Source organism: Ascaphus truei, chromosome 2 (assembly GCF_040206685.1).
Source record: "Ascaphus truei isolate aAscTru1 chromosome 2, aAscTru1.hap1, whole genome shotgun sequence".
Taxonomy (NCBI): domain Eukaryota; kingdom Metazoa; phylum Chordata; class Amphibia; order Anura; family Ascaphidae; genus Ascaphus; species Ascaphus truei.
Genome location: NC_134484.1, coordinates 488,388,584 through 488,404,879, shown reverse-complemented (window position 1 = coordinate 488,404,879; position 16,296 = coordinate 488,388,584). Strand labels below are relative to the sequence as shown.

Here is a 16,296-nt window from a genome sequence, read left to right as displayed (position 1 = left end):
GTCACACACTGTCACTCAGTCACACACTGTCACTCAGTCACACACTGTCACACACTGTCACACTCAGTCACACACTGTCACACACTGTCACACACTGTCACACACTGTCACTCAGTCACACACAGTCACACACACTGTCACACACACACTGTCACACACAGACACAGACACAGACACACAGACACACAGACACACAGACACACAGACACACAGACACACAGACACAGACAGACACACAGACAGACACACAGACACACAGACACACAGACACACAGACACACAGACAGACAGACACACAGACAGACAGACACACAGACAGACAGACACACAGACAGACAGACACACACACAGACAGACACACACACAGACAGACACACAGACAGACAGACACACAGACAGACACACACACAGACAGACACACACACAGACAGACACACACACAGACAGACACACACACAGACAGACACACACACAGACAGACACACACACAGACAGACACACACACAGACAGACACACACACAGACAGACACACACACAGACAGACACACAGACACACACAGACAGACACAGACAGACAGACAGACACAGACAGACACACAGACACACAGACAGACACACACAAAGACACACACACAGACAGACACACACACAGACAGACACACACACAGACAGACACACACACACACAGACAGACACACACACAGACAGACACACACACAGACAGACACACAGACAGACAGACACACACACAGACAGACACACACACAGACACACACACAGACAGACACACAGACAGACACACAGACAGACACACAGACAGACACACAGACAGACACACAGACAGACACACAGACAGACACACAGACAGACACACAGACAGACACACAGACAGACACACAGACAGACACACAGACAGACACACAGACAGACACACAGACAGACACACACAGACAGACACACACAGACACACACACAGACACACACACAGACACACACACACACACACACACAGACACACACACACACAGACACACACACACACAGACACACACACACACAGACACACACACACACAGACACACACACACACAGACACACACACACACACACACACACACACACACAGACACACACACACACAGACACACACACACAGACACACACACACACAGACACACACACACACAGACACACACACACACAGACACACACACACACACACACACACACACGCAAAGATTGCAGCAGAAGATCTTCTCCTTCCCCTCACTGTTGCTCCGTAATTCACATCACATGCAAAGCTTCGCAGAGCTCTGAGGAGGGAGGAGGGGGGAGAAGGAGGAGAGCGGAGGAAGCAGAGTCACGGGCGGAATCACTGGTTTAGCTGCTGCTTTATGGAGCGTGAGTGCAGGGGGAACGGAGACAGATGGGAGGGGGAACGGAGACAGATGGGAGGGGGAACGGAGACAGATGGGAGGGGGAACGGAGACAGATGGTAGGGGGAACGGAGACAGATGGGAGGGCAGAGGAAACAGGGAGATCGAGCGCACCATAATGAAGACAAGAGAATTTGGAATTACCCAGTATACCGAGGCTGCTAACAGGTAGTGCACACACTTTTTGGCAACTTGATTGAAGAGAGACCCAGCAATGATTAATGAAACAATAAGCCTCCGGTATTGAGAACAGGGAGTTGGGTAATAGTAAGCCGGATAGAGGTACAGGGGGACACCTCCCTAGGGGGCGCCCCCAAGTAAATCACAGCCCGGCACTAACCACCTCAATAATCTCCCTGAAATACCGCGTGGAGGTTAGGAGTACTCACGAAAAAGCCGTCCCTGTTGGTGCAGGGAATTCTGCAGCGGCTTCCTCCTCTAGTGTAGCTGGCGTCAGCGTGCTCCTCCGGAAATGATGACACAGGAAGAAGGGGGTAGGATGGTCCGTGGTTCACAGCAACTTCAGCAGCCAACGCATGGATGTCTAAAAAAACTTTATTGATCGCTAGCAGCAAACATCAGGCAACCACTCTAACATGTTTCGTCCAGGCTATGGACTTTTTCAAAGAGTGACTGTATGTATGTACTGTATGTATGTTTGTCAAAGCGGAATGACTATGTACAGACACTCTATACAACACCACGAAGAAGGAAGATGCGGGGACATCATTTCTCACAACCAGATCATTCCATCAATGATTTAAAAATCAAAATCCTCAATGGAATGTTTAAACGCACCAAGAACGGAAAACATTTGAACTCAGAATGAAAAGACTCTTTGACTCGAAAACCAAATGACTTAATGCGGATACGGGGTTTCTCACACCCTATCAGAATTGTTTTTAATTATCCTGCCTGCCTTTATTCTTATCCATACCTTCTCTCCCCCCCCTCCCAGCATCCCCCTCTCTCAGCATCCCCCTCTCCCAGCATACTATTCCTTGTCACCCTTCCATGGCTTCAAACACGTTAACACCCTACCTTATCTACAGTACAGATCTGTTTTTTTTTGTTTTGTTTTTTTCCCCCTGCTCTCCCAAACACTGTTTTAGCCATAGATTCCTTTGTTAATCGGTATTGCCGACTTGAGGAAGAGGGGAGAACTCTCAAAAGCCAACTAAACTGTTAGTCCAAATAAAGGTGTCACCTAATACTGAAGAACTCATTATATATATATATATATATATATATATATATATATAGAGTCAGATAAGGCAGTTGGCACTCCAATAGGTGCTGGTAAGCCACAGGTGCACGTCCCATATAGAGAATGTAGTTATACGTTACCGTTCCAAGGATTGGTAAACAAGAGACAGCACTCAATGTTGAAAATCAAAGTGTATTAGTGAAAGCAAAAATACATCCAGAAACCCAACGTTTCGGTCCCCTTTGTACCCCCTGAGGAAGGTCCCATTCTGTAGGACCGAAACGTTGGGTTTCTGGATGTATTTTTGCTTTCACTAATACATTTTGATTTTCAACATTGAGTGCTGTCTCTTGTTTACCAATCCTTGGAACGGTAACGTATAACTATATATATATATATATATATATATATATATCATAGCCAGTTAACCAACCCCACACTGATGAGACCAATTGAGGTCGAAACGGCTGTCTGTGGGTAGGTTTTCTGGATATGCATCTTAACCCTGGCTGTGTTTAAAGCTGTGACCATGCAGCAAACTTAAGCCTATAGGGAACCATGTTAAAAATGGTTTTGAAGCAAAAGGTGACACTGTGTGCACATTTGCATGTCATTTCCCAGAATCCCTTGCTGCAGTGGAAGTGCTGTGTGCTGGGTGATAATGGTTAAAGGCGGGGTTGCAGACCTGTCTAAGACATGCAAATGAGCATACAGGAATACTGCTGCGGCCAAGTTTATTCGAGCATTTGCCCGTTCTTGGCCGCAGCAGTAGCCTGGCGCGCGCCCGAGAGTGACGGGCGCGCGCCGAAGCAGCGGAAGAGCGCCCTCCGATCGGGGCGCTCTCCCTACCGCTGCCGGGTCCGCCGGGTCCCCCGGAACCCCCTGCCGCTGTCCCGCGATCGCGGAACACCAGGGCTCCCTCGGGGAGCCCCTGGACGCGCGTGCAGGGGGCGCACGCTCCCGAAGACGCGTGACCGCGCGGCACGCCGAGGGGCGGCCACTAGCAAGCCGGGAAATCTCCCGGCTTGCGGTACCGGCCACACTTTAATAAAGTGTGTCGGTAGTGTATTTCCATTTGCTTTACTGTGGAGGGTTTTTGTCACTTTTTACCCACCATAACTTAACAAAGTGTGTGTATGTAACAGACACACAGACAGACACACAGACAGACACACACAACACACAGACAGGCACACAGACACACAGACAGACAGACACACACACACACAGACACAGACACACAGACACACACAGACAGACACAGACACACACACAGTTTTCTGACTGCCAGCTCCTTATTTCAGTTGCATGATTCTCTGCTCTGAAAACACACGGTGCCTGTGTAACTGATACATTATTGTTACACATTCCCCTCTCCACTCAGCAGTGCTGGCTGCCCTAGCAACCTCACAATTCTCCCAGCTGAGAATGGGTCTTCCCACGTCCCCTGTCTCTATAACAAGTTAGTTTGGTCCTCAGACTATTCCTGTTTCCCAGGAATCCTTCACTTCCTTTTCCTTCCCAGCAGGCTGAGTGAGTACTTCTTCTGCCATCTACTCCCTGGCAAGGCTATTCGTTTTTACCTTCCCCCCCCCATACCAAAGCACCTTCACCTAGAGAAGCACTCTTACCACACAGCACCATCTACAAGTGCCTTTTATAAAGGAATGCCTGGGGAAACACTGACATTTTACTCACTGATTATTTATTATATTATATATAGTGACAGAGTCACTGTCTCAGTAGGCTGGAATGGAGGATATGTGTACCTTCCAGCACTCAACCAGTTAACCTTCCAGCACCTGTAGCCTAATTAAGCAGGATTCCTGAAAGACTGCAGGTTAAAAAGATACAGGAAGCTGTGAGACACAGAGCCAGACCCAGGAAGCCAGAGAGGTAGTGAGAGAGACTGACCGGTTTTCCCTCAGAGAAGGAGGGAGGCAGAAGGGGCTCCGCAGCTACCAAAGGCTGTTAAAGAAGTTGGCAGATTGTGAGAGAAGCTGCTGAGAGAGCCGTGCAGAAGCAGTGTGAGAGAAGCTGCTGAGAGCCGTGCTGAAGCAGTGTGAGATAAGCTGCTGAGAGCTGTGCTGAAGCAGTGTAAGAGAAGCCGCTGAGGGAGCCGTGCTGAAGCAGTGTGAGAAGCTGCTGAGCGAGCCATGCTGAAGCAGGGACATTGCCATATGGACTAAGATAAGCAAAACCCTTTCTATTATTTACAAAGACTGTGCTGTTACTGTATTGCCCATGCCAGGGCATGTTTTGGGCTGACAACCAGCTTAGCTGGCGGCCCTGATAGTAAGGGACTGAAGAAGTCAGTAAGCTCCCTGACAGGTATAGGTGTTTATTTATGTTTTATTTTAATTTGGTTTTCTTAAAGGGACGGTGGACCTGCAAATACGTTACTTAAACCCCTATAAATTAACCCCACGTAAATAGAAGTACTGTGTTTCCGGCCTTATTTGGGATCAAAGGGACCTCAACGTGATGTGGTTGTCACTATATATATATATATATATATATATATATATATATATATATATATATATATATATATATATATATGTTCCACAGATATAACACAGAGAATAGTGATTTTGATTCAGTATCAGAATATAACTATTCCGTTAGAAATTATCTGGGTCGGGTAGCAGTGATCCCACCTTGAGAAAGCGCAGGTCCACCTACGCGCGAAACGTACGTCGGCATGACGTCATTGCGTTGACGTCATGGAGGAGGAAGTATCTGGTGAGATCAGTCCATGTTATTTTTGGCAGCTGTGGGATACATATCGCTACATTCACTTGCTATATGGTGTAATTTATATTCACCTACTGTGGAAACGGGTTATGATGACAATGACTAATGCATAGATTGTACAGCTACCGCCACATGTAGTGTCTATCCCACTATTCTGATTACCATTAGTGTGCAGCATTAAGCCTCATTGGGTATTTTGCTATGGGTTTCATGTCCTAGATATTATGTTAACTCTGTGGATGCACTATAAGGCCATTGACTATCTGTATACCAACATCTGCATACATGCTTTGTATACATGCACATAATCTATACCCACATATGCACACTTATGTTACTAGTGTGAGTGGAGATTGATCAGCAGCACCCATTTAGGTATTAACCATTTATGTGCCGCATCACTCACATGCAGCTCAAGCAGTAACCTACCTTGACTGCCTACTGTGACTGCACCAGTTACGTTCACATTTTAATTGGTTTTATTTAGTTTAGAGCGAGCGCTTTATGTTGTTAGTCCCTCATTAATGTTAAATAAAGTATTTGTTATTTTGCCAACTGGCGTTTTAGTGGTAATTGTCCTCCCACAGTGATGGGAGCGATTACTTACCTGTACTGTATGGTTGATTGAACCACTTGTATATATCTGGTATTTACACCCTTTCATTAACCTTAGCCTTGTGTGCAGCTATTGAGGATCTTTTGGGGAGGACTCTAAGCCGCCTCTATGTGTTTTTGTATGTTTACTCTATCCTCTTTGCACCGGCTGGTATAAGAGTATTATCATACTCCATGCATTCCCATATACTATCGGGGTGAGCGGTAGACCACAAGTTATGTATACACTTGTGAGAGAATCCTGTTCCTTGCGTACATCTCGCAATTCTGCTCTCGGAGCCTCCATCTCTTCCTTGCGCTGGCTCTATTTGCATGAACGCATACCTCATTACGTTTAGGAACTCTGCCTTCATTATGTCTAGGGCCTCTACAAATCGCATGCGCGAACTTCCCGGCTGGCCACCGCACTGAAATCCTTACTGCACATGCGTGTGCAATCTAAGATGGCGGCACCCTGCTCCGGGAGTACATGGCTCACGATCGCAGCACACAGAAACCGCCGCACAGCTCCCCCAGCAACCACCCACACTTGCGGCCCGCCGATGGGTCCGCCATTGGGCTCGGCGACACCCGCAATCGCCAGCAAGTTGAGGGGGGAGAGCGACAAGCAGAGGGGAACCTGGCTACATCTTAATACTGTGGAACATTACAGTATGTTACTATGTTACACTATGAGAACTTTACTGGTCTTTTGGCTGCTAATCTCCGACTCTTTATACTTTTCAAGATGGTTATGTTGTGATACAATCCTGAGCCATTAAAGTTTTGAAGTGTTTGAAATGAAGTTCCTGTTTGCGAATGGACCATATGTGTTTTTTGGTGCCCTTGTCTTCTCCGACTCCTTTGGGGTTAATGATTTAGGTGTGAAAAAGCTGATACTAAATGCTGTATATTTGTCCAAAAAAAACTGATCATTACAATTCTGTTTTATATACAGGCACATTCTAAAACCCAACACATATAGATTAAGTAACCTCCGGTAGCACCTCCAGAGCAGCACTGCGCACTGCCAGCACCTCCAGAGCAGCACTGCCCACTACCAGCACCACCAGAGGACCACTGCCAGCACCTCCAGAGGACCACTGCCCATTCCCAGCACCTCCCAGATCAGCGCTGCCCACTGCCAGCACCTCCAGAGCAGCGCTGCCCACTCCCAGCATGGATCCACACTTGTTAAGTGAGTAGAGGAGATAATTTAGTGTATTTGGAATATGCAAGGGGGGAATATCTGATTATTTGGCAGTTATGCGAGTCAAACACCCAAACTAATCTTATTTTCTTATAGAACCATCAGCAGGTAAGAAGATAATATATCTTCACCTCTGTCATGTTCTGCCAGAAGGGCTAGTAATACATTTTTTTACAAGAGGTATTATATTATACCAATATCAGAGGAGGTCAAATCACAAGAAGCGCCCCCACTCCCAGCTTTACATGATGGATTTCCCTTTTCTTATTGCCAGGTTTCCCAGTGGTTGTACCGGAGAGGTTAGAGATTAAGTCAGAGAAAGAAGAGACCGACACAGAGGAACATCTGACCCCAATAAAGGAAGAAATAGATGCATTTCCTGTTTGTGGTAAGTACCCTTACATCCTCACTTATCTGTATTCAGTCTGTTTAAAAATGGACTGAAATGTGTACAATATTTTGGGAAATAATATTAAAGCGTGCATACAATTATAAGATACCTGTCCTAATGAAAAAAATGATTTATCTAAGGTTATATTGAGGATATTATTGTTATTGAGGTTTGAACATTGGTAGCTCCAAAATGTTTTCAGCACTTGGAGGTAAAAACTTCTTCAGCACTCAAAGGGTTAATAACAAAGTAAAATCAATCCCTTCACCCCTCCCCCATAGGGATCAGTATAGAGTATTTCTGTATACTGATATCACAAGAAGCGCCCCCACTCCCAGCTTTACATAATGGATTTCCCTTTTCTTATTGCCAGGTTTCCCAGTGATTGTGCTGGAGAGTTTAGAGATTAAGTCGGAGAAAGAAGAACCGAACACTGAGGAACATCTGACCCCATTAAAGAGTGAAACTGTTCCATTTCCTGTCTCTGGTGAGTACCTTTTCCCCTTTGTCTGCACAAAGGGGTGTTATCTTGTTACAAGGAGCATGGTCACATTTAGTGAATAGTCATGGTTAATTGCCTCTCAAGGTAAGTCCCCAGGCCTGTTGGGTGTTCTGGGACAAGCCACATGCTGCAGAGTTAGAAGTGCAATATGGCTCTCAAACACGTATAAAGGTTGGAAATGCAGAGTTATGGGTGTCTGACCATCAATAGATGCGATAAAACACATTTGGGAAAACAAATTCAAGAGACCCATCCATTTACTAACCTGGTTCCCCAGCTTAAACAATACCCTCTCATTAAGGGACACTAGATACACAATAATATCCAATCTTTAGACATAGCTTAACTGATAGATGGGGGACAGTGTCCCAAGAGTTCAGGCAATTCTTCCGGACAGTGAAAGTGATGTATACTATATGTCTACAGTACACTAAACCACTGACAACCACATAAGATGTACCTATTAAGGCTAGTGGAAGTCTATCAAGAGTGGTTATGAAAGGACATGATATGTGACATTATTGATTTTGGCTGATGTGGATTATGGAGGTCTAGGCTTCTTTGGGAAGGAAAACAAGATTCTAAAGAATACAAAGTGTATGTTTAACTCGTGGACATTCCCTGTGAGCATTGCTAGGGGTGTATTTAACCCCTTACTTTTCGGCTCTTCATTATCTATTTCACTTCGCACTTTTCTTTTAGATTCCATCACATTTTTATTGACTCATAATTATTCTTTATTTGAGTCACAGTTTTACTTGCAGACACGGGGTACGGCTATGCGTACCTCCTTTGCCCCGTCGTATGCTAATCTTTTTATGGGTCTCTGGGAATCCACATTTATTTTTGGTGATTCTAATCCTTTTCGGCATCATATTATTTTTTTACAAGCGTTATATTGATGACCTGATTATGATTTGGGAAGGGGATTCACATTCACTGGACACTTTCATTAATCCACTTAATTCCAATATGTTGAATCTTAACTTTACTTATGAACCCCATATTAATCACATTAATTATTTAGATATCACTTTATTTATTGACGTTACAGGAGAAATACAGACTGACATTTATAGGAAACAAAATTCCAGAAATACCTTTCTTAAAGCGGATAGCAATCACCCCAGGTCACTCATCCGTGGTATACCCAAGGGCGAATTCCTCCGTCTAAGGCGGTTTTGCTCTAACGAGGATTCTTTTCATCAACAGGCCACCGAATTGGCAAACAGATTTTCTGTCGGGCTGCAGCACAGGGGATACAGAGGAGGCTTACATGAATGCCAAACTCTGTACTCATGCTGAGTTACTGTCTTATGGTTCGACTGGTTCTTGGCAGGGGGTTTAAAGCAAGGAGAGACCATGGCACTCCCGAAGGGTCCAATCCGCTGTTACACGGCATAGATCAAATCCGCTCAATCATCCAGAAACATTGGGAAGTGCTCACCTTGGAGGAAGACCTTAAAGAGTCAATTGAACCAGGACCCAAAATTGCATTTAGAAAGGCTAAATCCTTGACAAACTATCTTTCGCCTAGTTTATTTACCTCCGGGTCAGACCGTGTCCATGAATCAAATTTAATACACTTTTTTTTTTCAAATATGGTAAATGTGTATTTGTTGCTATGCCAATCCTATCAAATCTATTGATATTGTACACAGTAAGAAAACACACACAATTCCAGTTTTTATTCATTGTAATTTTGTGATTTCTTACTTAACCTGCGGTTGTGGTCGAGGAGTCGTTGGGCGGACAATCAGACCAGTGAAGGTCAGAATTATGGAGCACATTCGTTCTATTAAAAACTAGATCCGATGCTCCCAGTTTCCAAACATTTTACACATTGTACATTGGGAAACTTGTCCACCTTTCATTTTTCAGCGATTGAATTTATACCTGTCCCTACACGAGGGGATTGAATCTATACCTGTTCATACACGAGAGGATTGAATCTATACCTGTTCCTACACGAGGGGATTGAATTTATACCTGTCCCTACACAAGGGGATTGAATTTATACCTGTTCCTACACGAGGGGATTGAATCTATACCTGTCACTGCACGAGGGGGTGATAGAATTAAACAGCTTAATCAGCGTGAGATGTTTTGGATCCACTCACTTTATACTCTATCCTCTTTTGGGATTAACACAGAATGGGACCTAAAACATTTTCTCTAAGCTATATTATTCCTTTGCCCATTCTCAGGTTATATAATACTGTGTGTGTTACATATTCATTTGTTTCTATCATTGAGATACATATGTGTCTCTCTCTAGTCACATTTGATGAGTAGTATTGTATCCTTACTGTGGCAATTTTCTCAGTGTGGTTTATTTATTTACATTTTATTCATTATGTACAGTTAGGTCCGAAAATAATTGGACACTGACACAATTTTCATAATTTTGGCTCTGTACGCCACCACAATGGATTTTAAATGAAACAACCGAGATTCAATAGAAGTGCAGACTTTCAGCTTTAATTCAAGGGGTTGAGCAAAAATATTATAATATTAACGGTGACTCATCCACACGCGACACGGGTCTTGGGCTGACGCCGCTTGATGACGTCACTGGCGTGCGTCTCGTGATCGAGGAGTCAGGAACCGGCAGAGAGACTTCCCTATTGTGGCGGCCAGAACCGGAGCGGTTTCTTGTTTCGTGGCGGCGGTCATTGCGTCTGCATCTTGCCAAACGGAGGTCCTGGATTGATCTACAAAGAGGTCTGCATTGAATCCACGGAACCGGCGGGAAGAGAGCTGATCCGGGTGACCCCTAATCAAGGATTCTAGAGCACAGAGTGGTAACATGTCCCTAACATGTCTTGCCTAATTTTTACCATATTGATGTACGTGCGATACTTACCTGTTTATTAATACAATTTTGTTTATACACTGCACAATGAGGTTTTTTGCGCTGTCTCTCTTTTTGTTTTTGCAGTATGTTTTGGGTCATTGTCCATCTGTAAAATGAAGCGCCGTCCAATCAACTTCGCTGAATTTGGCTGAATCTGAGCAGACAATATATCCCTATACACTTCAGAATTCATCCAGCTGCTTCTGTCTTCTGTCACATCATCAATAAACACTAGTGACCCAGTGCCATTGTAAGCCATGCCATCACACTGCCCCCACCGTGTTTTACAGATGATGTGGTATGCTTTGGATCATGAGCCATTCCAAGCCTTCTCCATACTTTTTTCTTCCCATCATTCTGGTACAGGTTGATCTTAGTTTTATCTGTCCAAAGAATGCTGTTCCAGAACTGGGCTGGCTTTTTGAGATATTTTTTGGCAAAGTCTAATCTGGCCTTTCTATTCTTGAGACTTATGAATGGTTTGCACCTTGTGGTGAACCCTCTGTATTTGATCTCGTGAAGTCTTCTCTTTATGGTAGACTTTAATAATGATATGCCTAGCTCCTGGAGAGTGTTCTTCACTTGGCTGGATGTTGTGAAGGGGGTTTTCTTTACCATGGAAAGGATCCTACGATCATCCACCACTGTTGTCTTCCGTGGACATTCTGGCCTTTTTGTGTTGCAGAGCTCGCCAGTGCGTTCTTTTTTTTCTCAGAATGTACCAAACTGTTGATTTGGCCACTCTTAATGTTCCTGCTTATCTCTCTGATGGATTTTTTTTTTTTTGCAGCCTAATAATGCCCTTTTTCACTTGCATTGAGAGCTCCTTTGACCGCATGTTGTGGGTTCACAGCAACAGCTTCCAAATGTGAATGCCACACCTGGAATCAACTCGAGAACTTTTACCTGCTTAATTGATGATGAAATAACGAAGGAATAGCCCACACCTGTCCATGAAACAGCTTTTGAATCAATTGTCCAATTACTTTTGTTCCCTTGAAAAAGAGGGGCCTACATATTAAAGAAATGTAATTCCTAAACCCTTCCTCCAATTTGGATGTGAATACCCTCAAATTAAAGCTCATATACGGGACTTTAAGCCCATATTCATTATTTAACTGTAACTTGAATTTATTTTCGTACACAGCCGAAATAATAAAACTTGTATCAGTGTCCAATTATTTCCGGACCTAACTGTATATTCCCTTTATCAAGATTCAAATTGTTCTTTGCCTTGGTAGTTGAATTTACATTTATTATAAGTATATTATTACATGATTATATTATTTGGTGTTACAGTTAATTTAATTTAAATAATTTTATTCTCTCCACATCCTATCCATTTTTAAATTTGATGCTTTTTCATTTAATTGTTTTTGTCCTTATGAGTCTATTTAAGTTTATTGTTATTGTATTCTTTATTGTGTCCTTTTGCTGGATTTCTCCCCCACAGTTATACTGCCTTTTTTCCGTGGTTACATTTTCCCCGGACTGTTTTGTTCCCATGGGACTTTTTTACCTTTTTGATACAGGTAGGCAGTGTTTCCGGCGGGGAGTGCCTATAACGTGACACTCTCTAGACTCAGGAAACCATTCTTTGATAAAGCGCCCATGGCGAGAAACGCGTTGGAGGTTTCTCTTTTAAGTTAGTCTGTGTCTCAGTAACTTTCTTAATTTTTCTACTTTTGCCTCCAGTTCTTCTTTTCTGCAGTGCTCCTTTTTTTCTTTGTTTTGAATGTGAGAGAAGAAGGAAAGAGAGGAGTCAAATATTACACCAAGGCTGCGTGCTTGGGAAATTATATGAATAGTATTTTTGACTGACAAAATAATACACAAAATGGAGCAGTTTAGTTTGTGGGTCTTATGGCTGAAGATTACATGGGCAGTGTAGTCACTGCATCACTTAGATTGTAAGCTCTCCAGGGCAGGGATTTCCGTTCCTATTGTCTGATTTTGTTTGTTGCACTTATTGCATTATAATTCCCTGTACTGTATTGTTTCTGCTGTAAAGCGCTGAGTACACTGCGGGCCTTGTAGAAATAAAGACATACATACATGGGCATCTACAGTATCTTTACACTATAGGTTGCTGTCTGGTTTAGTTGATATTATTAACGCACTAATATGATAGACCAGGAGTTCCTTAACTTTACTTCTCATGGACATTTTAATGTTAATTATTTGGAGGATGTACATGTATCCTTAAATAATGAATACAGTAATAAATACAAGTTATAAATGTATCAATGATTTCACTGTGAGAGCTGCTACAAATACATTTCAGGCCTTCGGGAACCACCACAGTCATTAGGGGTCACTGTATGTCCATGTGCCAAAATGTGCCACAATTTTAAAACCCTGGGTGAAGAGAATATTTTGTTAATTAAGTGTCGGTGAAATAAATTCTTCAGTGTTTTGGATTTGTAATTTGCGTTCAGTAATTTGATTTACAGATTGAAAACATTTGTTCTGTATTTTTTGTTTACTTCTGTTAGAGAACGGCCTGAATGAGGAACAGAACTTGAGCTCTGTTACATCCAGAAGCTGGCTGACTCCTCGCAGCCCAGAAGTGACAAAAAATAATGATTCCTGCCACATTTTGGACACGTACAAGGAACCAGTGCCACATGGTGGTGAACTTACAGACCTTGTACAGCACACAGCGGAGACGGACTCTAAATATGGGTCCAGCAAAAGGTATGCGAGAGATTTAAGAAGACGCCATGGTGCTCAGCCTTTTCTCTGTTGTCAGTGTGGCAAAAGCTTCTCACTGGACAGGGACCTGCTCACACACTTTTGTGTCCCCACTAAGGAGCAAACCTTTACATGTACAGATGGTGGGAGCAGTTTCTCACTGAAGGGGAAACTTCTTTCACACCAGATGATTCAGACAGCAGTGACTCATTTTACTTGTACAGTGTGTGGGAAACAGTTAAGTACCAAGAAGACCCTACGCAAACATGAGCGGATTCATACAGGGGAGAAACCATTCCCATGTACAGAGTGTAGTAAAAGGTTTTCTACAAAGGCAGAGCTCCTCATCCATGAGCGGATTCATACAGGGGAGAAACCATTCACATGTACAGAGTGTGGGAAACAATTCAGTATTAAGAAAAACCTCCTCAGTCACCAGATGACTCATACAGGGGAGAAACCATTCACATGTACAGAGTGTGGGAAACAATTCACATTTAAGAGCAGTCTCCTCATACACCAGATGGCTCATACAGGAGAAAAACCATTCACATGTACAGAGTGTGGGAAACAATTCAGTATTAAGAAAAGCCTCCTCAGTCACCAGATGACTCATACAGGGGAGAAACCATTCACATGTGCAGAGTGTAGTAAAAGCTTTTCTACAAAGGTGGGGCTCCTCAACCATGAGCGCATTCATACAGGGGAGAAACCATTCACATGTACAGAGTGTGGGAAACAATTCAGTATTAAGAAATACCTCCTCAGTCACCAGATGACTCATACAGGGGAGAAACCATTCACATGTGCAGAGTGTAGTAAAAGCTTTTCTCGGAAGACAGATCTCCGCAACCATGAGCGGATTCATACAGGGGAGAAACCATTCACATGTACAGAGTGTGGGAAACAATTCAGTACTAAGAGAAAACTCCTCAGACACGAGAGGATTCATACAGGGGAGAAACCATTCACATGTACAGAGTGTGGGAAACAATTCACATTTAAGAGCTGTCTCCTCATACACCAGATGACTCATACAGGGGAGAAACCATTCACATGTACAGAGTGTGGGAAACAATTCACATTTAAGAGCTGTCTCCTCATACACCAGATGACTCATACAGGGGAGAAACCATTCACATGTACAGAGTGTGGGAAATAATTTAGTATTAAGAGCCGTCTCCTAAAACATGAGCAGACTCATACAGGGGAGAAACCATTCACATGTACAGAGTGTGGGAAACAATTCACATTTAAGAGCAGTCTTCTCAGACACCAGATGACTCATACAGGAGAAAAACCAATCACATGTACAGAGTGTGGGAAACAATTCAGTACTAAGAGAAAACTCCTCAGACACGAGAGGACTCATACAGGAGAGAAATGATTCACATGTACAGAGTGTGGGAAACAATTCAGTACTAAGAGAAAACTCCTCAGACACGAGAGGATTCATTCAGGAGAGAAATGATTCACATCTACAGAGTGTGGGAAACCATTCTGTATTAACCATTCCGGGCCAATGTCGGAATATATCCGACAAAATATTTTGCCACTTGCAATCCAATGTCGGATCGGGAGGAGGGAGGAAGATGTGGAGCGAGGCGCCGGCTGCAGCACAAGTCCCCTGCATTCCCCTTCTCTCAGCAGCCGCACTGATCTCTCCTCCCCCGCCACCCCCCCGCCCTGCACCGATCCGCCCCACCCCCCACAGCCCCGTAACCAATCCCCACAGGCAGACAAAGTAGCTGACATCGGAGGTAGGGGGGGCTGTGCGTGTGTGGTGTGTGCGTGTGCTGTGAGTCCCCTGCATTCCCCTTCTCCCAGCACTGACATCGGAGGTGGGGGGTGGGGGCTGGCTGTGTCTGTTCTGTGAGTCCCCTTCTCCCAGCAGCAGCACTGATTCCTCCTCCCCCCAGCCCTGCACCGAGTCCCCTTCTCCCAGCAGCCGCACTGATTCCTCTCCTTGCTCCCCCCCCCCCAACCCTGCACCGAACTGCACAGGCAAACACAGCAGCTGACATCTGGGTAGGGGGGGGCTGTGTGTGTGCTGTGAGTCCCCTGCATTCCCCTTCTCCCAGCAGCCGCACTGATCCCTCCCCTCCTCCACCCCCAAGCCCTGCAGACAAAGCAGCTGATATCGGAGGTATGCAGAAAGATTACACGCGTGCAAAGATAAGAGCTTTAGAGCAGTGAGAGCGCACTTAGTGAAAATTAATTGGACCGCACAGGGTTAAGAACAACCTCATCTTACACCAGAGGATACATACAGGGGAGAAACCATTCACATGTACAGAGTGTGGGAAACAATTCACAGTTAAGAGCAGTCTCCTCATACACCAGATGACTCATACAGGAGAAAAACCATTCACATGTACAGAGTGTGGGAAACAATTTAGTATTAAGAGCAACCTCCTCAGTCACCAGATGACTCATACTGGAGAGAAACAATTCACATGTGCAGAGTGTAGTAAAAGCTTTTCTACAAAGGCGAAAGACATCCGGAGGATCAGCTATTCTCATTGGAGAGCACGACACGGGATGATCAGCGGCTTGGCTACGAAATATTAGCTTCAGTGAAGAAATGGCCAGGGAAAATTCCGAATAGAACCTGGGTATATGTGCAGAACATCTCTCCGTACCCCAT

The 16,296-nt window shown here is 44.2% G+C and overlaps 1 protein-coding gene and 1 pseudogene across 2 annotated transcripts in view; both read left to right on the top strand.

Moving 5' to 3' along the window:
• The window catches only part of LOC142488445 (uncharacterized), a 507,675-nt gene that overhangs the window by 163,546 nt on the left and 327,833 nt on the right, over nucleotides 1–16,296 (top strand). The window lies entirely within an intron of this gene.
• LOC142488320 (uncharacterized) lies at nucleotides 4,077–16,220 on the top strand (annotated as a pseudogene).